This window comes from Ambystoma mexicanum, chromosome 3q (assembly GCF_040938575.1).
Source record: "Ambystoma mexicanum isolate Mex_15411 chromosome 3q, UKY_AmexF1_1, whole genome shotgun sequence".
In the NCBI taxonomy this organism is placed as follows: domain Eukaryota; kingdom Metazoa; phylum Chordata; class Amphibia; order Caudata; family Ambystomatidae; genus Ambystoma; species Ambystoma mexicanum.
The window spans coordinates 185,276,021-185,295,989 of record NC_090926.1 but is presented as its reverse complement, the minus strand read 5'-3'; the positions used below and the strand labels follow the sequence as shown (position 1 = coordinate 185,295,989).

At 46.9% G+C, this 19,969-nt stretch overlaps 1 protein-coding gene across 4 annotated transcripts in view; it reads right to left on the bottom strand.

Moving 5' to 3' along the window:
* Nucleotides 1–19,969, bottom strand: part of SENP1 (SUMO specific peptidase 1) — a 1,568,779-nt gene that overhangs the window by 1,526,153 nt on the left and 22,657 nt on the right. The window contains exon 2 of one of the 4 annotated variants that reach the window (XM_069653455.1): nt 59–180. The exons of the other annotated variants lie outside the window; for them this stretch is intronic. The gene's annotated coding sequence lies outside the window, so the exon portion shown is untranslated. The remainder of the gene's footprint in view (nt 1–58; nt 181–19,969) is intronic. 4 annotated transcript variants of the gene reach the window in all.

Below are 19,969 nucleotides of genomic sequence, written 5' to 3'. Positions count from 1 at the left end.
GAATGGAAACAATATGAAAACACATTTGGATGTCTTGAGAAGGTTGGAAAAGTCTCACCTAAAGTCCGACGTGCCTTACCCTACGACACCGGACTGGATAAATATGCAGCAATCCTTTGCGGATAAAATCTCTTAAGGCACACGCACAAATTGCTGCACATAACGTCCAAGAGATGTTGGCTGCACAAGATAAAGAAACTGAATTCAATAATAAATCACTTCAGCTTCTCTTCTATCTCGGTGTCCACCATAGAGAAACAATTAAGGAAAATGCGCCCGACATCCTGTCCAGGTGACATTATCGCTTCAAAAATGATTTTAAACAACATAAGAATTTTCGCTCCTTTCCCAACACGTTTCACCAATGCTACCTTCTTTCATAGAGCAATCCCAAAGCGCATTAAGAAGAACAAGTTACTTACCAACTGTAAAGTTCTTTCGATTGGATGTTCCTCCCACGTATTCCTCATCTTATGATATCCGTATCCCAGCTCTGCTGCTTCTGAAACATTTTTTCACCAGAGGGCGCTGTGTTCGAGGCCGCGGAGTCGAAGTCCCTCGAGAGCCGCCGTTGAGCATCGACGTCATCCGCTGTATAAAGGGCTCGAGCAGCGCCCGTTACCTCAGTTCTGTTTTTACGGTGTTCATGGTCGCATCAACTGATCATGTTTTAAGTCCTCAGGCTCTTAAGGAAGTTAGAGTGCAACTGGCATAAACTGTACCGAGGGGTAGGTTGGGAGGGTCGATGAGAATACGTGGGAGGAACATCCAATTGAAAGAACGTTACAGTTGGTAAGTAACTTGTTCTTCGAATGGATTCTGTCCTCCCATGTATTCCTCATTTTATGATAGACTCCCATAGCAGTGGTCATTTTGGAGGGGAGAGTACTAGAAATTTTAAATATGAACTGAACGAAGGACAGCTTTTGCAAATAGTCCTCCTTGATATGAAGTGTAGTCCAAGCAGTAATGCTTTACAAAGGTGTGCATTGACGACCAGGTGGCCGCAGCACAAATATCCTGCACCGGGACACCACTCTGAAGAGCCGTAGAAGTTGCCATGCCTCTGGATGAATGAGCCCTTAATCTATCTGGATGCTCTTTCCCAGCTAATTTATAGCATTCAGAGATTGCTAGAATTATCCATCTGGATAGGGTTTGTTTAGGCACTGCAAGGCCCAATGTGTGCCCAGTATACCCAACAAATAGTTGGTCACATTGTCGAAGATTTGCCAATCTGGAAATGTAGAAACTGAGAGCCCTTTTTGGGTCCAGTCTATGCAACCTTTCCTCTTCCTTACTAGCGTGAGGCGGAGGATGAAGGTAAGAGCATTTTTTGTGACAGATAAAAATCAGAAACTATTTTAGGCAAGAAATATGGTTTGACTTTTAGAATAACCTTGTCCCTATGAAAAATGGTGTGAGGAGGCTTACAAGACAGTGCCTGCAACTCACTTACCCTGCGGGCTGATGTTATAGCCACCAACAGAATTGTCTGAAGAGTGAGAAGTCTTAATGGGCAAGAATGTAAAGGTTCGAAAGGAGCACACATGAGAAATTTTAAGACTAGATTTAAATCTCAGATGGGCACCTGAAAAGGTGTTGGAGTGTAAACATTTGTCAGCCTTTCAAGAATTGAACGACTAAAGGCATTTTAAAATAGGACGCCTCTGGGGCGTGGCCAGGAGCCGACTCGACTGGTATGCTTGCCCGAGAGCTCCCGCCTGGCCCAATGCGCCTTTTCAAATAAATACTGGTTTTCCGCTCCCGTTCGAGCCCGGGATTGCTTCCACCGGTGGGGGGAAACACCTCTGCACCCACTGACCGAGTGGGTCCCGGTTTCATCCTGGAACTGATCGACGCAGCCTCTCAGCAGCCCCGGGACCCACTCGGCGGAGAAATGGCCGCCGCAGCTCCGAGGCCCAGAGACCGCCCAAGAGGGGGCAGAGCAGTCATAGCGTCCCTGCCGAACTGCCGCCGTAGATACTGAACCTGCATGAGCCCGCTCGCCGCCCGCTAATGTGCCGCACTGCCTCCGGAACCAATATCCAGCTTCCTGCTCCAGCGCCGACCGAAGCAGCACTACGCCTTAAGGCAGGAGGACCGCCGGCTTCCCGCCATCCCTCACCTAACGGGACGCGGCCGCTAGCCCGTCTCCTCCCTCCCGGGCTCCGGGAATAGGCGGCACTGCGGTGTGCACGCTCAAGCTGTCGACTTACACACAGCCCACGCAGGTGCCCATCAGCTCCTCTTCCGTTCCACCCGAGCCCGGGCGCCTCAGAGCTAGCCAAGCCCGCCAGGAGTGCGCGCTCTCCTCCTCCACGCAGCAGGGCAACGCAACCACCATCTCCGCTGGGAATCCGGCCCACGAGCTTCACCCCATCTGCTCTGGACACCAGACAATGTGAAAGGCGTGCCGCACACGCCGTCTCAATCAGCCCGGGTGTTTGTCATACCCACATCCAGGAGCGCCCGCTACTTTTCCTGCACCCACAGATCCCCCAGGCCCGACGGCCATCTTGCTTCTCCCCTTCGGATCCCGGATCGCCCGACGCTGCAACAGGGCCTCCTGCCCACTTCGCAATAGCATCAGTGGAAGATCTTTCCCCCTGCCAACCCTGCCGCTGCTCCCAGCACGGCCCTAGCCAAGGGCCCGAACTCGCACCTCAATTCCTGGGACCGCCCTTTGATCGTGATCTCCCCTGCCTCCCACACCCCACCTCGCAGTATCTCTGGCCCTCGGTCCCCCTGGACCCACGCTCCACAGGCCTGCAGGGGTTGCAACCCCCTCCATTCACACAGGCTGCCCCGGGGACGCAGACTCCACCCCACCCCTCATGTGACTTGGACTGAACAGTCCCCCGCACCCGCAGAGGGGCCTCCGAGGGGCGCTTTGCGGATCCCGGGAGGAGAAAGCTTCGCTCCGGGGCATTCCTAACACCCCCTCCCTCCCTGGGGACGCGGAGGAACCCGGAGCCATAACATCAAACAGCAGCAACACACCAGAGCCAGCATCAAGAGGTGAGGAGTCGGGGGGAGGAGGGTATCTTGCCTGACCCAGGGGGGCAACTGGAGTGATCTCCCGCCTCCTGGGCCTCTGGTCATCAGGCCACATCGGATCTATCCTGCAAGCCAACATAACCCCTCCCCCAACCATCTAGAATCCCGGCACCTCCTGAATTTCTTCAAACCCCAGATATACACTCTTCAGCGCAGGCGGGTGCCGCCCTGGGACTCGGAGATCCATCACCAAAGCTTCCCTTATCTCACAAAGTACTCATTGTCTCACCCACACTGTGGCGTTTCCAGTCACACCCTCCCACCCACAAAAATGTCTAGAAGTGGGAAGGCAGCTAAACAATCTGACATCGTCGCCCTCATGGCTACCTCGGCAGCTGAAAGGGCCAAGAAAGCCAACCCACCGAAGCACACTAGCAAGAATTGCACTCCCTCATCCGCAGGATCAGACCCCATTCCACCACAAGTGGCAACCAAAACCGATCTGCAAGACCTACTAGCGGCCCTAACCAGGGAAATCCAAAAAAGTACAGAGGAAGTCACTAAGAAAATAAACTCACTGGACAAAAGAGTGGGGGAAGTGGAGCACCGGACTACCGAAATAAAATCGGAGGTCTGTGACCAAAGATTTGAAATTGAACTTGACAAGGACAGATTAGCCGCCCTTGAGGCGAGATGCATCGCCCACGAAGCAAAACAGGAGGATTTGGAAAACCGATCAAGGAGAAACAACATCAGAGTCTGAGGTATCCCAGCCACTGTCCCAGAATCAGAACTGAAAGCTTACATATTGGATCTATTCCGATTCATCATCACCCTTCCAGAAAACTCCCCCCCCCTCGAATTAGACCGTGTACACAGAACAGTTCCAAGGAAAACTTCCACGCTTCTCCCAGATGTGTTGGCCAGGATACACTTCTTTCAAATAAAAGAGCACATTATGCGGGAAGCAAAGCAAATGCGACAGATCACCTTCCTAGGGTCCACAATCTCACTTTACCAAGACTTAGCGAACTCAACACTCCAGAAACGGAGAGCACTGCGACCCCCGACGGTCTGGCTGCAAGCTAAGAAAATTCCATATCACTGGGGGATTCCCCACTTAAGTGAAATTCAAATGGGATGGATCACAGAGACAAATACAGTCGTTGAAAGAGGCAGAGAAACTCATGGGCATAAACAACGCGGATGCCAACTCTGAACCCGCCGAATCAGTACGTCCTCAGCAGGACGGCTCCCCGGGGGGGGAACGTGGTCCAAATCCAACAGACGGCGCAGGCTTAGGGGCCCCCCGAAGAAAGACGGTGCAGGGGATGAGCGTATAGCGGTGGCCCCCTAGTCCAGGAGTCCGAAGACCCCTAGCATATGGTCCATTTCAGGCCATCCAAGGCCCTTCCGGAGCTATAAAAAGCAGAGCACAATCACTTGCACAGAGGCGTGACTTCCGACAAGCTTCTTCATGGTTCAGCGCGGCGGCCCAGTTGGCCCACACCAAACGCATTGGTGCCACTAGTTCCTCAGTGGCAGTAGGAAAACGTTTCTCCTACCAGTTCAACGTTGGGAAGGGGGGGGGGGGGAGACACAGTGGGGGATGCATGGGACTTACACAAAAAGCTCCACCGCTACGGATATCACCCGTCCCTGACCTCACCCGAGGACTCTATAATACAACATGCAACAACAACTGAAATCAGATTCGTAACTCAATACAACCGCTACATCCAATCCAAGACTCACAGTATAGGCTGGGGGAAAGATTCATGAGACACATTCTACACTACATCGCAAGAGATGGCTAACTCGTACGAATTAAGAATCCTCTCCTGGAATATCCAGGGGTTGACAAGAAAACGCAGATCTGTTGAACACCGCCTTGGTCACCTATTCGGAGACATTGTCCTACTGCAAGAAACGCATCTGCTAGCGGAAGATGAACATCGCATAAAATTCAAGAGATTCAAGCAATCTTTTTTCGCCTCCTCTGGCTCGAAGAAAAGGGGAGTGGCAATTCTACTCAGCGACAAAATCCCACTGTCCAATATCACAATAAGGAGAGACCCAGAGGGCCGGTACCTTCTACTCAAAGGCTTCTTCGAGGAACTTCTGGTCACGATTGTGTCAATCTACAGCCCCAACACCTCCCAAGGCAGCTTCCTCAGTGAAATTCTCCCAATCATTTTAGCCTTCCGTGAAGGCCACTTGTTCATAGGTGGAGATTTCAATGCCACACCGAACTAGATAAAACGCTTCCCCCTACGAGGGCAGACTACACGCAGGCCCTGGCCTTAACCAGGCTATTCAAATAAACAGAGACAGTAGACGTCTGGAGAATACAAAATGATACCTCAAGAGACTACAAGCACTACTCCAATGTCCACAAGGGATATTCGAGAATTGACTTCATTTTAATCCCTGGCATCCTTTATCCATGTGTCAACAACGCAGAAATCCACATATGCATCTCCGACCACGCTCCAGTCTCTGTGAATATAGCCATCTCAGGCCAAAAAAACCCCATCCAGAAGTACTGGAAGCTAACTGACTCACTCCTACTAGACATCAGTATAAGAGCTGAAGTGGAGGTCTCAATATCCAACTACTTCAAGGAAAACACCACACAAACATCCCCCATCAACATAATCTGGGACGCAATGAAGGCGGTGATCAGAGGTGTACTGATAGGGGCTGGAACGGAACAACGAAGGGTCTCAAACATAGCTGCATCCAAACTTGAAAAAGAAGTATCCTTATACGAATCTCAGTTAAAAGCTCAATACTCGAGAAAAACCGAACGAGCCTTGAGGAAGGCGAAAACCGCCCTGGAAATGCATTGCGCTGAACGGACAGCCAAATCCCTAGCGTATACAAAACAGTTATATTACACTAAAGGGAACAAAGCAAACAGGATACTAGTGCAGAAGCACAGAAAGGTGCTTTTCTCTGAGACAGATAAAATCAATGAACTGATGAGATACCACAAAGCTATAATGACTAGCGGGCCAACAAACCTGGAGGACCTACCGGTATATCTGAGGGCGCTGCCACCCCACAACCCCTCTCAACTTAAACATCTGGAAGCTCCTATTGTAGACGAAGAAATCATAGAAGCCATCAAATCCCTCAAATCTTCCGCTCTGGGCCCAGATGGCCTGACCGCAAACTTCTACAAGAAATTCGCCGGAGTGCTGGCCCCCCAGTTATCCGCCTTATTTAACTCCTTATCCACGAGATCAGTCACGAAATCCATAGCCGAATCAATCACGGTCCTGCTACACAAACCCGGGAAGGACACCGAACTGCCCGATTCCTACTGTCCGATATCACTCTTGAACAATGATGGGAACATTTTTGCCAAAGTGTTAGCCAGAAGGCTAGGCCCGATCCTCCCAGGCTTAATCGACCAAGATCAGACAGGGTTTATCCCTGGAAGAGGGACTCAGGACAACGTTCGGCGAACAATTAACCTAATCGAGTGCGCCCACAAATCAAAAACGGGGATAGCAGTGATCTCACTAGATGCCCACAAAGCCTTCGGCCGAGTGGACTGGGGCTATATCCAAGCAGTCCTGCAACGCTTTGGCTTCGGCCCCAACTTCACGTCATGGGTCATAGCCAACTATCAAATCCCCACCACACGACTCCAAATTAACGGCACCAGGTCAGATATCATTCACATCACCAGAGGCACCAGACAGGGCTGCCCATTATCACCCCTAGTCTTCGCTCTGTCCATGGAACCCTTCGCTGCCAGAATCAGACAAAACGAGGGCGTAAAGGGAATTCAGGTGGGTGACCAGGAGTATAAAATCGCACTATATGCCGATGATGTGCTATTGACCGTGACAAACCTGTCAACTTCTCTGGGGGCACTGCAGAAGGAGATCGAGGAGTTTGGGGCCTTATCGGGATTCAGGGTTAACCTGTCCAAATCCTCAGCATTACCCATCAACCTTCCTTGCCAGAAGAGGGTCCTTCTCACCCCACTCTCACCAATCCCCTGGGCAAATGAGGCAATTGAATACCTCAGAGTTCGGATCACCAACAACCCATCGCGTTTGTACTCAAACAATATCCCACAATTACTCAGTGCCCTACAGAATGATCTCAAAAGGTGGAAGCAGCAAGAAATCTCCTGGTTTGGGCGAATTACCGCCGTTAAAATGAACTTGATCCCCAGATGGCTATACCAATGTGCAGCACTACCATTACAGATCCCTACCCCTGCCATACGGGCTCTACAAAAGAAAATACTGGAATTTATCTGGGGGGGAGAGGGGGGGAACCCTGGATCAACAAACGAAATATGCTGAAAGAGAAATCACAGGGGGGGCTGGGAGTCCCTGACTTAGCCAGATACTCGCTTGCCGCTCAACTATCTCACGCATTTTCCTGGGTGCAAGAAGTAGACCCTCCCCCAAATGGCGACAAATCTAAGAGACCTGGTGCCCGGTCCCACTATACGATCTCCCACACCTGCCATCGATAAAACCACAAGCAAATGCCGGGCCCCTATCGGCCACGATGGTCACGACCCAATGCTGGAAAGCCGCAGCGCGGAAATGGGGAGTACGAGGCGCCCTGGGTCCCATGTCCCCCATCTGGAACAACCCTGAATTCACACCAGGAAACCCTCCACGGGCTTTTCAGGCCTGGATAGCAGGGGGACTGGCGAAACTGGCGACTTCCTGGAAGAAGGCTCACCCATCACATTCGAGAGGTGCAAAATAAAATTCAGAGTGGGTGAGCGGGAAAGATTCTGTTACTCTCAAATCAGGCATTGGATGTCACACAGGAGAACGAGACAAATGTTCTAGAGAACCAACAGCACTGCAACTCACATTATCATCTCCGACCAGCAGAGGCAGAATTTCCACTATATACCAGCTCCTAGACAGATCTGATCTGACAAAGAATGAAAGATATATGACAGAATGGGAAAAGGACATTGGACAGGAAATAGCAGTAGAAGACTGGGGGAAGATTTGGGCGGGATTGCACAAAAGCTCGCAATGCGTCACGAACAAGGAAGGGGATTATAAACTGTGTTATAGATACTATATCACCCCTACTCAAATCCATAAAGCCAACCCTAAAATTCCCGACACATGCTGGCGCGGCTGCCCGGTCCCCGGATCCCTATTCCACCTAGTGTGGGCCTGCCCAAAGGCAGAGGTATATTGGAGGGAAGTGCTGAAGCACATCAAAGAAATATCCGGTCTCTCCATCCCTTGGGACCCAGGAATAGTCCTTCTAGGCGAGACCGGAGCAGGCACATTCCCGATCTCAGGCCAAATCCCTCGCCTATGCAATAACCTACTACTAGCCGCGAAAATTGCAATGGCCCGACTATGAAAAGACATAAATGGCCCCTCGATCGCCCTATGGTGGGCCAAATGTTGGGACATAGCAGTTGCGGAAAAAAAAGAAAAAAAGAAAATAAAAATCACAGCAATACGTTCAGACTCCCTAAATAGAACTCTGAATATATGGGACCCATTCTTGGATTATGCGGCCAAATACCCAGCCCTCACCAGGAGACCCCCACTCACAAGGTGGCTCCAATGTAGCCCACTCTACTGACCCCCAAATGACCCCAAACATGCCAGAATCAAGTCGGACAACCATCCGGACCAAGATGACCCAACTGCTACAGCCAGAATCCCGCCATCTCTCTCACCCCCAGCCTATAAAAGCATCTAAAGACTTCAATTGATGTTATATCTGATAATTATTGCATTGTTGTACTGAATATACTATTTTGCAAAAATCAATAAAATGTTATGAAAAAAAGAAAATAGGACGCCTCTTCCGAGGAGCGCTTAAAAACAGATAGTTCTGCCAAATATCCTTTTATAGAACCAACTTGGAGCCCCAAATTGGCTAAGTGTAAGAGGAAAGAAAGTACTGTTGGAGTATTAAAGAAATGGATCCACATTCTTATCCCTGCACCAGTTACTGAACTTGTTCCAGGGATTTTGTTGCTGGACTTTTGGACGAAAGCAAAATCTCCATTACGTCATCCGGGAGGTCCCAGTCCTTATATCTTAGCCTCGCAGAAACCATGCATGAAGGCTGAGTGTTTTGACCTCTGGATGGAGAACCTGACCTTCCTCTTGCGAGAGAAGATCCTCTCTTTGTGGAAGACGTATTGGAGGGCAGATGGACATATCCAGAAGGTCCGAGTATCACGTCCTCCTGTCCCAATCCGGGGCAATTAGGATCATGGTTTTCCTGAACTTTCTGAACCTCCCGATTACTTGAGGAATCACGGGGACAGGAGGAAACGCGTAAAGGAGTGGAAATACCCAGTCCACTACGAACGCGTCCCCTAGAGCTCCTCTTGGGGGAAATTCCCTTGAGCAGTACAGTTCACACTTCCAGTTGGCACCGGTCACAAACAGATCCACTTGAGGGGTTCCCCAAAGGGCGAAGATCTCTTGAAGGACTTCCTGAGCTAGTTCCCATTCGTGGGAGACTGTGCTCTGCTTGCTCAGAGCATCCGCCGCCGTGTTCAGCTCTCCGGCTAGTTGAACTGCCGAGAGACTCCTTCCTGCATTACCCAGAACCAGAGTTGCATTGCCTCTCTGCACAGTGGAAGTGATCCTACGTCTCCTCTTTTGTTGAGGTAGTACATGGCCACCGTCTTGTCCGTCATTATCAGGACATTCTTTCCCTGTACAGAGGGCAGAAAAGCCTTCAGCGCTAGTCCGATTGCCCTCAGCTCCAAAAGGTTGATGTGTAATTTGGACAGATCATTGGTGTGGGCTCCCCAGCCCATGAGTGAGGCGTCCGTCACTACCGTTATCTCCGGCCATGGTTGCCAAAAAGGTTCCCCCTTGAGGATATTCTACCTGCAAGCACACCATAGGAGATCTTGAGTCACTTTGGTCGAGACGTGCAGAAGATCTGACACCTCCCGCGAAATCTGGGAACATTGAGTCCTGAGGGCCCATTGAAGGGAACTCATCCTCAATCTGGCCTCTGGCACCAAAAAATGCAGGATGCCATGAGGCCTAGCAACCTTAGAAAGTCGAATGCCGATAGATGTTGGGCATTTTGAAACTTCATTACCATCTGCAGAATGTGGTGAGCCCTCTCCCCGGGAGGCAAGGCTTTCCCTGAAAAGTGTCCAGGATTGCTCCGATGAATTGGAGTTTTTGGCTTGCAATCATTTGTGACTTCTTGTAATTGAGGGAGAAGCCCAGACTGTGTAAGAAGTGGCACTTTCAGGTACTTTCTGTGCTTGAGATGGATTGGCATATGAAAGTAAGCATCCTCAAGGTCAAATGAGACCAGCCAGTCCTGAAGCTGAAGAATCCGAGAAAGGGTCACCATCTTGAACTTGTCCTTCCTGAGGAACTTTGGGATGAGAAAATAGGGGAAGCACCAACCCTTGTTCCTCTCCGCTGCAGGTACATGTTCTATTGTACCTTACTCTAGCAGGGTTAAAATCCCCTGCACAAGGAGCGGGTCTGCAATTTTTACAGAGTTGACTCCCGGTGGTTGATGTTGAGGTTTTTGATGAAAAGGAAGACTGTAACCATGGGTCACTAGCTCTAGTGCCCAGGCATCTGACGTAATGCTGCGCCATTCGTCCAGATACCGAGTGATTCTGCCTCCCACCGGTGTCTTGTGGGTGAAGAACTCGTGGCGTTGCAGCGGCTGCAGCAGTGGCTGAGGAGGTCTAGGGTTTTCTCTGTAGGCCTCTCCGACTGGCCTGCCCCCTCCCTTTTCCAAAAGAGGAATAGAAGCGAAAAGGGCGACTCTTCCAGGAAGAGGAGTCCGCGTAAGAGAGTGTTGTTGAGGTTGCCTTATAGCGGCACCAAGTGATTTTGCTGCCGCTTTTGAGGTCTGCAGCTACTCCAAGCTTTCATCCGCCTTGCTGCCAAACAACCTCAAGCTGGCAAAGGGCATATTAAGTAATTTAGATTGCACATCAGGTGCAAAGCCAGATTTCCTTAGCCATGCAAACCTGTGTAGGACCGTGCTAGATGCCATGGACCGGCTTACACTATCCGCAGTGTCCAGTCGTGACTGAAGGCATTCCTCCATAGCCCCTTTACCATCTTTTACTATAGCCAGGAAACCATCCCATTCCTCACCTTCTGGGATGCGTTCAGCCGCTGATGACATGCAGTCCCACAGGATATATGTAAATCTTGCTAATGTGCAAGTGACATTAGTCGATTTAAGGGCCATGCTGCCCGAAGAAAAAATAAATAAAAAGAGGGCCTCGATAAAGGCGTCAAAGGCATCGATAGAGACGATGCTGGCTTCAACGGTGTTGAAGGAGGCTTTGGAGCTGTCGAAGAAGGCTCCGATACAGCCAAAGGTGTCGACGTCATTTTCTTCAGCGGCTTCGACGCTATGGTCGTCAACTGTGTCGAGTCAAGTTTTGACTTTGATTCCGCTAACCCCGATTTATGCACCAGAGGCTTCGACTTAGTACGAGGCGTCGGGGAACTTTCCCTTGAAGACACTCTCGACTACTTTTCAACTCTTGCATGTTTAGATCTTGATTTTCCTCACTTTTTGAGTGGATAGAGGCATGATCACCATGCGGCAACTTCAAACATTCCACGCTTTCTCGAATATTTTAAGCATCGATGCCCTGAAGGCCTCCCATTTTTCTGGGGAATCGTGCTTTGATGGATAAGTTACTCTCCTCTCAGAGGAGGAAGACCTGTGATGTTGCTTTTTTGACTTTTTTGTCAAAGACGAGGAAGATTTTCCGAGCGACCTCCTTGACTCATGAGGAGATTTTTGACTGGATTCATCCGAATCTTTTTGTCTTTTAGAAAACTTATATGTTTCCTCACCCACCGCCAGCTTACTGCCATGTTCCCTAAGAGCCTTATTGGACATGCCCGGACAGGAACCGCACTAGTCAACCCGATGGTGTGGGCTGAGGCACCAGAGGCAATTCCGATGAGGGTCGGTTATCGAAAATGTTCCTACCACACTTCTGACATTTTTTTAACCCTGTCTTGGGTGTGGTGGGAGTAGATGATGAGGACATCGTGAAGGAAAAATCTGATGCACCGTTCGCAACACGAAGCCATTGCGCTGGAAAAACGGAACAGAGGTAACGGGCGCTGCTGTCCAACATTTGTCCTGGTTACGAGAGACTTACCCAGAGTCTTTACTAGGGGAATCCAGACGTGGACTAGCATTTTGGTGCTGGACTGCCCCAGGGCAGGACAAAGACTAATTTCTTCTCTGTAAAAGATAGTGAGCTAAAGACTCTGGGTAAGTCTCTCGTAACCAGGACTAATGTCTGGCAGAGAGACTCCCAGGACCCCCCTTGTCAATTTGCAAGATATAAGAGAGCAAAAGAGAAAGGTTGTTCCATCACTGTCCAGGCTTCATGTGCCTGGAATGAATTGCCAGTCAACTTAAGCACAGAGAAGGGTGCCTGACCTTTTGTAAAAAGTTAAAAACACTCATTTAACTACTAATACTGATTGTGTTCCTTGGGTCTTTGAATTGTTTGTCGCTGCGTCGTGTCCTCTATGTGCATCCCGATGCCTCAGAGTTGTGGCGCGTAACAAATATAATGAGGGCAAGTGTAGAGAACCGTTTTATTATGTTGTGTTTGGGGGATGGAGGTAACGTCTGCTTGTTTGTTGGCACAGGGGGACACAACCTTTAGGTTTGTCACAGATGTAACAAGGTGTCTAACAGTCTCTGGAATATTGGCTCAAGTTCCCAATGTCCTGAATGCCTTGCAATTTACTGGCAAAACATTGCCCGAAGCTCAGTAGGTATTTTGGGGGTTTCCCCTCAGTCATATTGCCGGATGTATTGAACAGCCTAAATGAACTTTTATGATTATTCTGGATCAAGAAAGTGCCCAGGATTACCTTAAATACCTTGAAATTGCCATACAAGGAAGGAGGTATGGGGCCACTTGATGTGGAAGCTTACTATGCCATCTCCTCCTTATTGCAATATAAGATGCCCTGGGCCAAGCTAGATATTAACGATATAGTAACTAAGCTTATTAGGGCTCTGAGGGCAGGACCAGATTCTCAGTCTTCCTTAGGCAAGCCACTGGGTTTGGAAGAGATGTTCAAAAACAGAATACTACATTCTCCTGTTTCTAACTCTTTGGGGCAAAACGATTAGCCTTGGACCAGCTGCTCCATTCAGCAGATCAGGGGGCATGGGATCAAACATCAAGAGCTGGAGGTAATTGTGCCAAGATGGCAGATGTATGGGCTTTGATATTTTCTGTACTGAGCCAGGATATTTTCTGTACTGAGCCATGTGTGAAAACTTTTTTTTTTTTTTTACCTATGCTGAGTTAACTGCTTGTGCTTGGAGGAACCAGCCGGAAGCAGATGTGGATAACAGACTTGTGGATGCAGAATGGCAGTAGGCACGCATAAATACCAATAGGGTATCCTGAAACATGTGCTTGGAAACGTATACATTTAAATGCGTATGTGGAGGATAAATGTCTCCTGCAATATATCAACCAGTCAAAACTGGAAGGATTTTATTGGAGAAAGGTTCTTAACCTTCCTGACTCGCTACCAATGGTGTTAATAAGAAGGGAACTCTCACTACAATCTTTGACCTCCATTGTGACCCGTAATGAAGCTATGCTATTTCGAAAGTCTTTACTTCCAAGCTCCCCACTGATTATGCAAGAAATCCAGCAAGAAATTCAGTCGGGATCATGCAAAATGCTAATAAAATGGGCGGCAAAGATCGATTCAATCCTAGAGGGCGCTGGAAGCTCTAAAGACGAATTAATTCACAACCCTTCTAAGGTCAAACTGCGTCTACTACATCAAGATTGGATTGATACTTTGGAAAAAGCAGCCGCATCAAAATTGTTCACAGATCTGTCTCCACAGTTGACTAAAGTGAACGAACTTAAGCCTTACTTGTTAAAAGGGCCGGATCCCATTCTCAGGGTGAACTTCTTAAGAATCCGCCTGAACATCCTTCACACAAGGGAAGTCCTATTCCGAAGAAATCTGGTATCGGACGAAGCCTGCAGATTCTGCAGAAAGTTAGAGATGGCAGAAACCATAAGACATCTCCTGCTAAACTGCTTAGGAGTCACGGGCCCCCGCCTGAGACATCTGGGGCACTTGTTCAAAAATCTACATGTCTATGATGAAGAGGAATGGTGGTGTCGGCTTCTTAGTGGGGAGAAGACTACTTGGGTGATTGCGGTGGTGGGCTTCTTCCGAGAGATTGAACTGCTTACCTGACGGTAGTTACGAGTGAGTAGGATCACCAGCTGGGCGTCCTCACCTTAACTTTTTTTTTTTGGGGGGACGCTGATTCTGATTTTGAATTTGAACTAGAATCGAAAAAGAATTGATCTGACGGAGCCTTTCGGGGAATTTTGAGATGTTCAGGGTTTTGGACAAAGAATGATTTTGCGGGGAATCTGGACCAGTTAATGTGGGGATTTCTCTTTTTTTTTCCCCTCTTCAACTTTGTAAAAATTGTTTTATACAATTAAACCAAATAATAAAAAAAATAATATATCAACCATATGAACAGTAGCTGTCCGAGGTGTAGCTATACTACAGCATCCTTTCTGTACATGGAGTAGTAGCAGTAGTAGCGCCTCATTTGTATAGCGCCTTTCACCATTAGTATGGTCACAACATGCTGTAGGTTGAACGCCCTAAGTAGATCAAATTCCAGGTATCGGAAATTCAAGGAGGTGCTAGTATGCGCAATACGAAGATATGAAGGGGTAGCCCAAGTCCCTGCTAGTCACCCTTGCCGTGCTGGCATGTGGATGGATGGTGAGCAGTGGTCTAGAGAGGGTATGCAACAGTGGGATGGTCATTATGTATGCAGCTACCCATCGAATTTTTTGTCATGAACAGAAGCTGCATTCTTATGGCACAGATGTTGTGCAAAGAGTCTTTGAGTGGTGTATGATGGCAGATGCATGCGGGTCAGTGGCCGTGCCTTCAGCTAGTTTTTCCATATGCATGGAGTACGAAAGGTTCACTGCATTGGCTAATTCGAACAGTCGCCTAGAATCAATACACCGGCTATACTTTATAGTCCCCAGTGGAGTAAAGTGGAGTCAGGTGTGCACAATTGGGGAAAAGTGCCTGACCTTGCCTGACTATTAGTGGGACAATTTAAAGGTGTTAGATGGTAGGCCTAACTTTTAGTTTATTTGCTTGTACAGCGCGCTGAACCCAAAGGTAACTAGGCGCTTGGCTTATTGAAAAGACATGTTACAGACATAGTATACAGATACAGAGAATGTACAAACATGATATGAAAAAAAAACAAGATTACAGAGTTTACATATACAGCAGTAAAGATGCACAAAATATACAGAATGTACATAGCTGGAAGCAAAATTTTACAAATGTGCTACATAGATCTGATCAGGCTCGTCGCCACAATATGGCAGAGGCGATCAGAATGGGATGAGTGAGAATTGCTAGGATTTGACTTTGAAGCGGAAGGCCGGAAAGGATGGTTTGTTCCCAAGCGCTGGGGGCAGTGCATTCCAAGTTTTTGCAGCCAGGACAGGGAAGCTTGAGCCACCTGAATTTTGCAGCCTGAACTTGGGGATGCCAAGGCAGTGAGTATAGTTAGATTTGGTAGGTCTAGTGGAGGTCTTTCTGAAGAATTTATCAGCAACGTATTTGGGAGCCATGTTATTGAGACATTTATGAGTGATCATAAGTGTTCTGAAAGTGATTCTGTCTTGTATGGGGAGCCATTTGACATTTCGCCTGGCTTGGGAGATATGGTCCGAGAGTGAAATATTAAGGGCTGAGCGGAGGGCGTTGTTTTGCAGTATTTGGAGTTTATGGCGGTTTTGTTTGCTTGTGCCCAGATAGGGGGTATTACAGTAATCCAGTTTGGAGAGTATTAGAGCTCTGGCCAGCGTTATATAACTCTGTATGGATAAGAATGGTCTGCAGGCATTTATTAGTTTGGCGGTGTAAGCTGTGGAGGATGCGGTTACATTCAACTCTCTTGATAGTGAGAGGGTTGAGTCAAGGTAGACTTGCAGCGTTTTGGCATCTTTGGACACATTGATGAGATTTCCATGGATGTTGAAGGACTTGTATTGCGGGTTATGTTTGTTAAGGCGTTGCCTCGAGCCAATAAGTAATAGCTCAGTTTTATCGTCATTTAGACAAAGACTGTGCTTGGCCATCCAGTCTTGGATTTTGCTGTATATATAATTTAGGCGGGCAGCGTCCTTCTCGTAGGAGAGTGATGAGAATGTGTCCATCGTCCTCGTGGTGTAGGGGACTTCCATTTCATCTAGGAGGTTAAATAGCATCTTAGTAAAGATGTTATACAGCGTTGGTGAGACACAAGAGCCTTGAGGGACTCCACAGGTGATGAGTGATGGCTCTGCGGAAGCAGTGGCGGAGAAGACCCTCATGGATCTGTCAGAGAGGAAGGATTGGCTCCATTTGGCTGCATTGGGCGAGAATGGTGTTGATGTGGTTAGGTGAGAGGTCAGAATGCTGTGGTCCACTAAATCGAAAGCAGCTCACAAATCAAGTAACAGGAGTAGGGAGGGGTGTACCTTATCTTTGGCCTTGTCCATCTGGATTTTCAGATCCAGTAGGACCGTCTATCTGCCGTGTCTATGGCCTGAAACCTGATTGACTGAGGCCTAGCAGGTTATTTGTTTCAAGGTGTTTCTGAATTTGCATGTATGCTGCTTTATCTAAGATTTTTAGTGAGAACGGTACAGTTGTTTTGGCCGGTAGTTTGTAGGGATATTTGAGTCCAGGGTGGGCTTTTTGACAAGGGGCTTGAACCAGGCGTCTTTGAGATTCTTAGGTACAGAGCAGGAAGCGGAGGAGTTAATGAAAGCAGTGAGGAAGGGTGCAAACTCTTAAGCACCTTCTTTGATGATGGAGGCTGGCCAAATATCACCTTAGCATTTGGAAGGTTTGAGTCTGGAATATTATGGTCTCCACCTCTTTTGTGGTGACAGGTGAAAATTCAAATAGTTTGCTGTTCTTCGGCGAGGGTGTGAAGAGTTGGTTGGAATTGGTTTTGCCTTTGGAGGCAAGGATGAGTCTTTTGGTTTCCATTTTGGCTTGTAATAATGCTATTTTGTCTAATAAAGCCTTCTGGATGTTGGCACACCACGGGGCATCTCTATTGCAGACTGACTGTGGTGTAGTGGGAGATTCCAATTCTTTAAGTATTGTGAAGAGTTCTTTGATATTAGATTTGGCGTTCAGTATTCTAATGTTAAAAGGTGTCACTTTTGGTTTTTAAGATGGCTTCTTTGTAGATAGTCGTGGCAATGTTGAACAGATTTTTATTTTGGGAAGAGGACTTCTTTTTCCAATTGGCTTCTGCAAGTCTTCTGGACTTCCGCAGGGCCTTTACCTCAGACGTGAACCATTTGTTAAGGTGGCTGGGCTGTTTTGCTTTTCTGGTTTTGAGGGGAGCTATTTGATCTAGTGCTAGAAGCAGGTTTTTGTTGAAGGAGTTTGTTAATGCAGCAGGGTCTATTGGTGCTCGTTGAAGTGTTGAGGATGGGCTGGATAAGTGCGAGTAGGTTATCTATGGTGATCAACCCGTTGTTTCTGGTAGTGGCAGGAGGTGCTTGTGCGGCAAGGAAGTTGAATGGGGGTCTCGAGTTCGAAGTGAATGATGTGATGGTCAGACCATGCGCACAGTGAGTTTGAGAGTATTTTGGTGTTGCAGTTTAGATCAGCAACCCAGTCAAGGGCTCAATACGGATCATGAGATGCATGTGTTTTTATGAAGCATAATTTTGAACTGGGCATTAGAATGCCTGCATATTGTCTGCACGTTGCACATGTACATACAGCAATCAATATATACATTTTGTGGGTAAAATTTGATAATATGGTGGAATACTGATGGCAGTTACAGGAGAAATCAATTCTAACTGAATCAAGAATTGTAGATATTTACATGTCAAGTAACAATAACTTTCTTCATTTTGAAGATATACATGATCTGTTGCTGCGGTGGAGGGAGTGTGCACGGCGTGCGTTGCGGTGTGTGGACGGCGCGCCCAAAAGACACCACTATACATTTGGTTAATGGCATTGATATTTTATAATTAGCAGTATCTGGCCAGTAGACATCATTTTTTGACTTTTCCCAATAGTATATCACATATGGATTTATAAGTTTATCCAGAAAGAAGTCACCCTCTCCATTGTAACATTGCAATATAATTCCTTTATTAATTTATTTCACTATATATTATACATTGATATATAGCATACGTTAATAGCATTCGACTTATTAAATAATATAAATAAGTCAGTCATCTACATTTAGCACGCATGTATTGGCCGTGCTAAGACTACCGTTACCAAGCAGTGAAATAAAAAATTATTTTACGTTTCTTGCATCTATTTCTATAAAACAAAGTGCCCATTAGATAACTATGGACCTTCAGCCAATACACATGCTTGGTGTCAGGATCACTTGTCGAGCAGTGAGGCTGTGTGAAAGAATAGTATTCTCCTCTCGCGCATGCGCATAGACACTTAATTCACTTCCATCCAGTTGCGCGTTCGACGTTAATGTGTTGCGCTAGGCGGACTCGTGCCTTAACAACATTGCGAACATGTAACCTGGGATTAAGCCCCTTTATATAGTTAAGCCTTTACATTATTTATGAAGTTCAGCATTCATTTCTGTTAGAACGATCAGCTAGCTGGATTTCTTTTGTAGGACGAAGAATATTAAACAATGAAACAGATACTATATAGCTCCTTGGGGGAATCTATATTTATGGAGACACACGGACTAACTAGCAAGATATACAACTGAAATTTCTCCCATTTTTATGGTGAGCATGATTATTTTAATTCAATTTCATTTTATTAATGTGGCAGTGAGAATACCATTATAATGCTCCGGCTAAAATTAATAAAAACATTATGTAATGTGCTTATACATCAACAGACGACATTAGGAGGTGGCGTTTCGCTGATTTAAGTACTATGTCAGGAGCATCAAATTTTGTTTGAGAACCACAAGAAGTAGGGCGAGACTTCATATTCATTTTTTCATCCAAGAGCACCTTTACACTTGGCTTTGGGTGCAACAGTTTCCGCTTTATTATCTTATTGGCCATATCGCATATCTAATGTTCAATGTAAGAACTCTCACTAGCACTGAATTGGTCTGACTCAAACCATCCTTCTTGCTTGGATTCAACTAAATTAACTACCCACTTGCACTTAGTGGTGTTTTCCTTATTTTGGGCGCGCGGCTCGCGCATGGGCGATTGTGGCACGCGCACTTCACTCACAGCATAACATGCTTAAATATAAAGGTTATAGTAATTCATGCAAGTAATGAATTGCTTTACTGTTATTCCTTTCTCCCTTCTCCTTCAACGAATTCACGCACTTCTTTATGGGTATGTAAACCTATAATATTTTATAATTTGGATGCGTATTTTTTTTTAACAATATTATATGACATTACTTACCCGGTTCTGTTTTGGTTTACAATTATATGTTTTTTGAATGTTTATATACATTTTATCATGGACCTGCCAGCCTTGAGAACGACTTGAATGTCGAAACACATGTCGGCTGACAGAATTTGACAATAAACTGCACAAGAATGCTTTTGTGACCAATGACAGTAAATATATATGTTATATTACAATAAACTGGAGCTTACATTAAATATTTTAGGGGCAGCGCGATAGTGCGGGTGACCATTTACAATTAACAGACTACAAATAATTCACTAAAATGTGAACCAACAGATTAGCATCCACAGTAGGTAATCTCATACCACCCACCCAGAGTTTATTAAAAAAAAAAAAGGACAACACCAGCCTATTCGATGACACTACTAGAAATTGCTAATCCTCAAAACATAGCTGCCTTGTTCAAGTTAGACACAGAAAAAAACCTTGATAAGGATTCTAGGCTTCCTCTCTGAAACCCTATAATTGTTTGGGTTTGAT